Here is an 8,530-nt window from a genome sequence, read left to right on the forward strand (position 1 = left end):
ACTTTCAACCTTTACATATTCGAAAGTACGCCTTTCAGGAGAAAATAAGATTCTTCTTCATGGACAAGCTAATGTCACACAATGGTAGAAAAAAAATGTAGTCATCATGGATGTTTTGCGACTGGTGCGAAGCCAAAGTGGGTCTCTAGTTTGATATATTTTTGAATAAATATCTAAAGTTTTTATCAAATAATTTTGACGAATATTTTTATTGTATTCTGTACAAAAAATCTATTCAGGATGAAGTCACAAGTTGGTATATTAGCCCTTAAGAATAAAACTTGTAAAAAGTAGTCAAATAATTTTCTTAGAATATTTTTGTCAACGGAATATGTATCGAACAGATAGTTTCAACAAATTAAGTTTAAGTTCATATGAAAGGTGTTAAATTCAGAGCCTGCATGATGGGAGTTTGTAGGAAGAGAAACTAATTTGAAAACCTTGTTTCTTTCATGTGGTATGTTATATGCATTTAGCAAAAAATTAAGACACGTTATTATTATATCCTTTATTATATCAAGAAAAAACATTTCATTGCTTGGATGGGGACAACTATTTGATTTCGATAAAACCAAAACAACGTTCGACCATATTCATTCTACATGTGTTTACTACTGTAGAAACTGTACTTGTTCAACAGTGTTAAAACATTTTAGTCAAGGATAAAAATAGGTATTGTTAATGCAATCATTAGATCTGGCTACTTGTTTTGTTCAATATCACTAGAAATTATATTACGTCGCACATTCAAAGAGGATAGTTACGGATACTTTATGTGGCCATTCAGTACGTACAATGAAATTAGTTTGTGATTAACCGTGTCACCTTTTGGAATGACTTTTCTTATGTAGGTGACAGTTTTGATAGGCGAAATTATAGTTATTTATGTATCAAGGGAATTAGGAGGGCCTTAATTACCGATGGCAAAGTTTGCGTCCCGAGGGCCTCTGGCCCGAGGGACAGCAATTGCCTGAGGTTATTAAGGCTCATTAATTCCCGTGGTACATAGATAATTTTATTTCTGACCGATTTCAATAAAATTTTGTTCATTTTTGAAACGGAAAAATGTACCAATTCATTACCTTCCCGGTATATTTGAATCAGGTACCGTTGATTATAGTAGAGTTTTCTTGTAGTATCCATTCCGCTCCAAAGCGATGGTAGAAAAGACTTTGGCTAAAAGACAGCAGGAGCCTCGCAAGGAAGAGAAGCCGTCACAACCAGTACTTGCACTTCCCTACGTCAGAGGATTATCGGAGAGGATAAGAAGAATTGGTTCCAAGTACAACATTAGAACCTGTTTCAGATCCGGTAACACTATCCGTAGCAGCCTCACAAAAACCAGGCCCCCAAACGCGGACTGCGATTCCAAGAATTGCATTTACCGGATTCCCTGTGAGTGCGGAAAATCCTATATTGGTGAAACTAAGAGGCCATTGAATGTTCGCATTGCCGAGCATAAGAAGCATACACAGCGAGGAGAAACCAGCAAATCAGGAATAGCAGACCATGTTTGGACCCATCAACACAACATCGAGTGGTCCCAAGCTGAGATCTTGCATAGAGAGGAACATTGGTTCAGGAGAAAATTTAAGGAAGCCGCATACATGTTGTCCAACAACGTATTCAGCCAGGCCAGCGTAGATATACGAAACATATGAAAGCCCATCATCAAACGAAAAATGACCAACTCCCGCCAAAACGGTCATCCCTCACGGAATCAGTGAAGCGGAAAATGGAAAGTAGAGAAAGTGAAAGTATTTCAACGACCTATAAAATAGTCATCTCTCGGAGGAATCAGTCCAGTCATCACCCGAAGACGATTGTAGATACCAACAATCGAAACGTCGTGAACTAACGTGACTTGGAATCTCTACACTTTATTTTTATTATTTTCTTTTATGCATTCCTTTAATTTTATTTATTCAATTATTATATTTTTACTTGTATAAGGTATGTATCGTCCAGCGCTTGGAAGATGACTATGACAGGCGTTTGCAATTTCGTGAGGAAATAATGAGGCGATGTAATGAGAATAATGCCTTTCCACTCAACATAATCTTTTCGGACGAAGCTACTTTTTATTTACATGGAGTAGTTAACAGGCAAAACTATCGATTCTGGAGTCAGGAAAACCCACACTGGATATGCGAAGCTCGTACGCAGCGTCCTCAGAAAGTAAATGTATTGGCAGGCATCATCAACAACAGAATATTAGGGCCATACTTTTTTTAGGGAAAACTCACAGCTGCACGCTACTTAGACTTTTTACGCTTTGAATTAGTCCCTGCTCCAGCTGTTATGTTTCCCAATGAAGCAGATCCAGATATCCCAACAGAAACACTTTGGTTCCAACAGGATGGCGATCCCCCACATTTTGGTATTAATGGCAGGGAATATCTCGATGACATATTTGCAGGACGCTGGATTGGACGACGTGGTACAATTGAATGGCCGCCAAGATACCCAGACTTAACGCCATTAGATTATTTTTATTGGGGATATATGAAAGAGAAGGTTTATAAAAATAGGCCGGCTAATATTGAAGATCTAAAAAGCAGAATTAGAGTGGAATCACATAACATACCGGCTGAGGCCATTCGGAATTCCGTAGACGGGTTTCACCATCGCCTAGGAGCCTGCCAAGTAGAGGGCGGAGGCCAATTTCAGCATCTGTTACGTTAATTCACCTGTAGATAGCACTAAGTTAGGTATTTGTAACTTTTCAAACGAGTTTTTTCTCATTTCGTTGTAACCACAAAAAATTGGATGGTCAGAATCCATTTTTTACGAGCTTTTTAATGAGCCCATACACGATGTAGGTTTGCATTTGAGAAAAAAAAATTGGGGAGAGTTGCAGCTAAGGGGTTGAAAAATAATTTCATTTTATTGCCAAAAAATGCGTACAACGAGAAATCAACTGACGTGTTTCAGGCGTTTTTTTCCTAAAATACTAGTTAAAAAAATATTAATTTTATTCCGGACTTTTGCGCACCCCTGTACATCTTATTCTACAATTTGAAGTACCTACATTCCAAATAACTAATTTTTACCTGAGTTTGTCACGACTTAAATTATTTGACCTTATGTCTCAGTTTCCTGAATCTATTGATTTCTAAACATTCTAGAAGATTGAGTTTCAAACTCGTCCCTTTTGAATGTAACAAACACATCGTATTCATGATTGAACTCATGTCCTTCTGCTGGTTTGCAAATGTCTTTCTATTCACAAAACTACTTCTATTCTCTTTATTTCTTTGGGAAAATGTCCTACCTGTTTGACCAATATACAGATTTGGGCAAGAGCCACAAGTCAGCTCATATACTCCTGATTATCCGACACAGACGTTTTTTTTGAATAAATTTACTTAGAATATTATTCGTTCTGTAAGCTACGTTTACGCATTCTTTCTCAAAAAAAACGGGCAATATTATTGGTTGGTTCACCCAAATATGACAATGTCCTATAATTGACGTTATCGCATCTTTGGTTTGGGTACGATTACTTACAAAACTATTCAAATTCATAATAAACAGGATCATCTTCGGAATCCGAGTCGTCTTGCAGGTTAATAATTAGCGGTTGTGTCTCTACAGTCGCATCAATTATATTGTCAAGATCCCACATTTTTTGTTCTTCTTCTATTGCATGTCTTACTGCATCTCGCCAATTTTGTTCTGTAATATGTTGTAAAGACTCATATAACAATTCACGTACAGCTTGTATTTTATATGACGTATTTTTTCTAGCCACATAGCTTTTCATTTGTGCCCAAATGAGTTCAATTGGATTTAATTCGCAGTGGTAGGGTGGAAGTCTAAGGACTGTGATGTTTCGTCTTTCCGCCATTTTGTCAACTACGTATTTCTTGAACTTAGATTTGTGTTGCCGGGCAATTTTTAAAAGTTCTGCTTTAACCATTCCATCTTCGTAAGGCAGGGACTTATTCCGCAGCCAGTCAATGATATCCTGTTTCTTCCACGCAGTCGTTGGAAGTCTTTCAACTAAGTCGTGAATGATAAGGTGCATTATCTAATACTATAATAATTGAGTTTGGTGGTATATGTTCAATCATCTGCTCAAAATACTCTTCGAAAACATCAGCTGTCATCTCCTCGTGATAGTCTTTTGTGCTTTTGGATTCAAATTCCAACAAACCATGCTTAGCAAATCCTTTTTCACTGCCAATGTGAGAAACTATTAATCTACTGCCTTTACCAGAGGGTGGGGAAATACCAGTAGACCAACTTTCCATAAAGGCTTGCCTGGAGCTTGATATATTTTTATCTGTCCAAATTTTTGTGAGAGTATGACCTGCGTTTACCCACGTTTCGTCCTGATAGTAAATTGGCCTTCCTTCAGCCCGAAATTTTCGTATAGATCTTAGATACTTTCTTCTCCAACATATTATCTCTTTCCGGTCAATCAAAAGTGATTTTCAGTCTGATTTCTCCCAACGGAAATTTAATTCTTTTGAAACTTGCCACAATTTGGTTCGTCCGACATGAGGCAAATCCGGGTCGTCTCTAACTTCTTGTAAAATTTTGTTTAAGTTGGGTATTTCTTTTTTGTAAAAAAATTCGTGAATTTTCCTTCGAATACCATTTTTGGCAAATTCATCAATTTCAATAGGTTTTCTCCCCCTCTTTAAGTATTCGTTTGTATTTGGGTTAGCTATACCTTTTTTTTTCTTTCTGATAGGAACCTATATATTGTTGACTCCCCTACGCCCGTCATGTTGGCACAACTCTTGATTATGTTCTGAACAGTGTTTGTGGGATTCTGAGAAACCAGAACATCGTGAACGTTCAAAACAATAGTCTTCTCGCTTGTTGAATAGACAGACTTACTGACTGTACGCAACAGTACCGGTGTAAAACTTGATGATGTTGATGATGATGACGAAGCCATCGCAAGCAATCAAACAAAACAAGCAGGAACGAAAGGTACGTATATGTTTGTAGGAATATGAAAAAAAGTTACTCACGCACTGCACAAAATTAGCAAAATAAATATTAGAGACGTTAATTACTGCCGTAGACACCGAAACACCAACGAGCCGTAAATTAAATGCGATTAAAAAATGTACTAAACCAAAAATTATTTTCGTTCGTAACAACTTCACCCTTTCAAGGCAAGTTTCGAATATGAACTGAAGCTTTATATTAAATGAATAAACACCTCAGGAACCTCCGCCTATGATTTTACGAGTTTTACGACCGTTTTATGACTTGGGCCCTCATTTTGTGCTATCGACAAATTATGAACGGACTATAATTGCATATCTGCACCAGCAAAAAAGACTAAGATGCCATCTACGTGTCTGTACCAGTACAAGAAACTGTTAGTTAACTGATTATTATGGATTTCATACTCTATGTTTTCCAGACAATTTCAGCCAGCAAGGGACTCAAAGGGTTCCCCATTATTAGTCCTTCACTACATGAATATAATTTTTCGGCAAACTGGAAATAATTTTGAATTGGACAAATCGTTTGTAAATCTAAAATTTCCTATTTAATCAGTGGATTCACGTGGTTTTTGCACAGCTTACTCTGTGGTTTTTGTCTAACAGACACTCACTCAGTCCAATAGCTTCAATTGGCGAAATACTGGGAAATAAATTTTGGGCATTGAACGATATTAATTTTGCGTTTTCCGAAAGAATTACGTTTTAAATATTTTCCATCAATTGATAAGAATTATTCAGACTGAATTTCGGCTTGAAATTGGTATATGTTTGAATCAATTTTATAAGGATTTCTGATATTTTTACGGTAGGTGCAGTTGATCGGGAAATTGGTTTTGTGTAATTTAATAAGAGAATACACTTTTGGGTGTTGTGGATTCATGATCAATGCTCTACATTTATCCTTTCCATTCACAACCAATTCTATTGTTTTGAGAGTTTCCTTAACCTTTTTCTGGTACATAGTTGTAGGGTCATTCCTCAGAATCTCGTAGCTCCCTGAATTAAAGAAATCTAGAGTTTTTCCTACCTAGTCATTTTTATTAATTTTACCACGCTTTTATTAGCTTCACCTGTATGTATGTATGGATGTTTATTTGTAACTCTCAAGCTCGAGATCTGTATTTGACAGATTTATTGGCACTATTGCTTGATCTATTCGCAGGCAGATGGCACTATACGTAACTTCCTTGATGTATCGACATTATTGCTTGATTTATTCTCGAGCAGATGGCGCTGTACGTAACCTCTTTGATATATCGACATTATTGCTTAATCTTTTCGCGGGCAGATGGCGCTGTACGTAACCTCCTTGATATAATTCGAACTCACTTCACATGTATTTCTTCATTTGAAATAGTATTTTTTTTATTAACACGCGCGTCTGCTGCTTTATTTGTAACCCTCCTTCCTCTCCGGAATCGGAAAATATCAATGGTCATTTTTCAAAACAATATACGGCTGATTGATGCCAAAGTATAAGTATTTTAAAAAGTCTTAAAAACACGCTTTTGTAGCACACAAAACTAAAAAATGAAAAATAAATATAGTCTAAAATAACTAAAAAACACGCTTTTGATGAAAATCGAACTAAAAAGTTGAAAATATTTAAAAAAAATGAGCCTTGAACAATAACGAACGAAAAATACTATTATTATTGTGAGAAAAGCGTGGAAGCTTTGTGCCATATTTTTTGTATATCAGGCGCCCGTCGCTTTTTTCACAATAATAATAGAATTTTTCGTTTGTTACTATTTCAAGCTTATTTAAGAAAAAATTTTCAACTTTTTATTTTGATGTTCTTTAAAAGCGTATTTTTTAGTTTTTTAAACTATATTTATTATGTAATGCAATAACCGTTCGACCTTTATCTGCTCTCGTAAAAATCACTTCGTTATCCTTAGTTTTTCGCTTAATTGATTTTGCAATTTTAATTCCTCCATTAGAATTAATATATGGTTTTATGTTATGAATGAGGCCTTTTTCTAACAATCTCGTTTCATTTAGTGTACATCTCGTGTCGAATAGATTAACTAATCTGTCGAAAAATTTATGATTGGAATAGTTTTCCAAACTTTGGGTCCGTTTCTTGGGAAGTCTAAACTGAATCAATCGTGGGAGTTTATTCTTTTGTATCAGATATTTTTCGTGAATTATGTCACTAACTTTTTCCGTGCATCAAGTATCGGCCAATTCCATCGTATATGTTGCCTTTATAGTCTGGTTCACATGTACTCGATTTACCTCTTTTTGGTGACATTTTTCAGCCCTGTCCAAAAATTACGACCAAGGTGTCATTCGATTCGTATTTTTGCCTAGAAAGTTTAAGGAAAGGTCCGAAAACGCGCCGATAAAAATTACGAAAGTTATAAACAATTAAGTGAAAAAAAATGGGGCTTTAGTTTTTTCTTAATATCTCGGAAAATTTCCAAAATTTTGGAAATTTGAAAAAATATTTGAGAAGATCAATGAATTTGCGTAGAAAAAGTCCGGACTCCCGAAACTGTATCTCGATTATTTATAATTTTTACAGAGCCCTAAAAATAAAGCCAAAAGTGGGTAGTCTGGCTTCCGCGCGCCTTTCGTCACTCTGACATAAAAACAAAAAAAATTATTTAAACATTATAAATGTAAAAATTAAGGGAAGAAAAAATTCATGTAATGTTGGGATACATCAATAAACAATAATTTGCTCTCAAAAAATTTTTATCCCAATTTCAACGTTAATTATAAATTTGTTGTTTAATAACTTTTTCTAAATTGAAATTTAATATAAAAATCCCTATAATTATTGAACCAAAACCCTGGCATTTTTTTCCTTTGGTGAAGTTATCCTTAATAGGCAAAAAAATAGATTACCGTTGCCAAAATATAAAAATTGTTATTTTCTATTTACAATTGAAAATTATAATTTTATAAAAAATACATAACAAATTTTTTTTTAAATATTGTTTCAATGTCTCATGGCTAAAAACTAATTATTAATATTTTTTTTAAATTTTTTACAGCTATTGTCAATAAATTTATTATAAACAAATACATTGTTTATGAGCAATTCGAAAATTTTTTTTTGCATTATGTTAATTGAAAAAATCATGTTTTTAGAAAAAAAATGGTTTCTTAAAAAAATTTCTTTGTTGCTAAAAAATGCGTTTGTTAATTAACAATCGTTTTTTGCAACTAAATATTAAAATTAAGGAACCGTTTTTTTTTAAATCATGAATTCTATTCTTCTTTAAGGTTTTGGAAAAACATTTTTTTATTCTTTTTGTAATTGTAGATATATAAATGATGTTCAGGTCAGGTATAAAGGTAAACCCTCCAAAACCGTAAGCAGATGTTTCTTCCACGTAACAGAAGAATATCGCATACAGGTATAAATCGGAATTTTAAAGTAATTTGAAAATTTGTGAGCATCGGAAATTTAAAGACGGTTAATGAGTAAACTCCTTAAAATTAAATTAACAGAATGACTGATTGGTTCATTTAATTTTCTTAAACTCCATACAAATATGACAATAAGTGAATGTTAATGATCCTACAGCTACTAAAAGTGCAAG

The sequence above is a fragment of the Leptinotarsa decemlineata genome, unplaced genomic scaffold (genome assembly GCF_025532065.1).
Source record: "Leptinotarsa decemlineata unplaced genomic scaffold, Ldec_3_MD MMD2_P_RNA_scaffold_14, whole genome shotgun sequence".
NCBI lineage: Eukaryota > Metazoa > Arthropoda > Insecta > Coleoptera > Chrysomelidae > Leptinotarsa > Leptinotarsa decemlineata.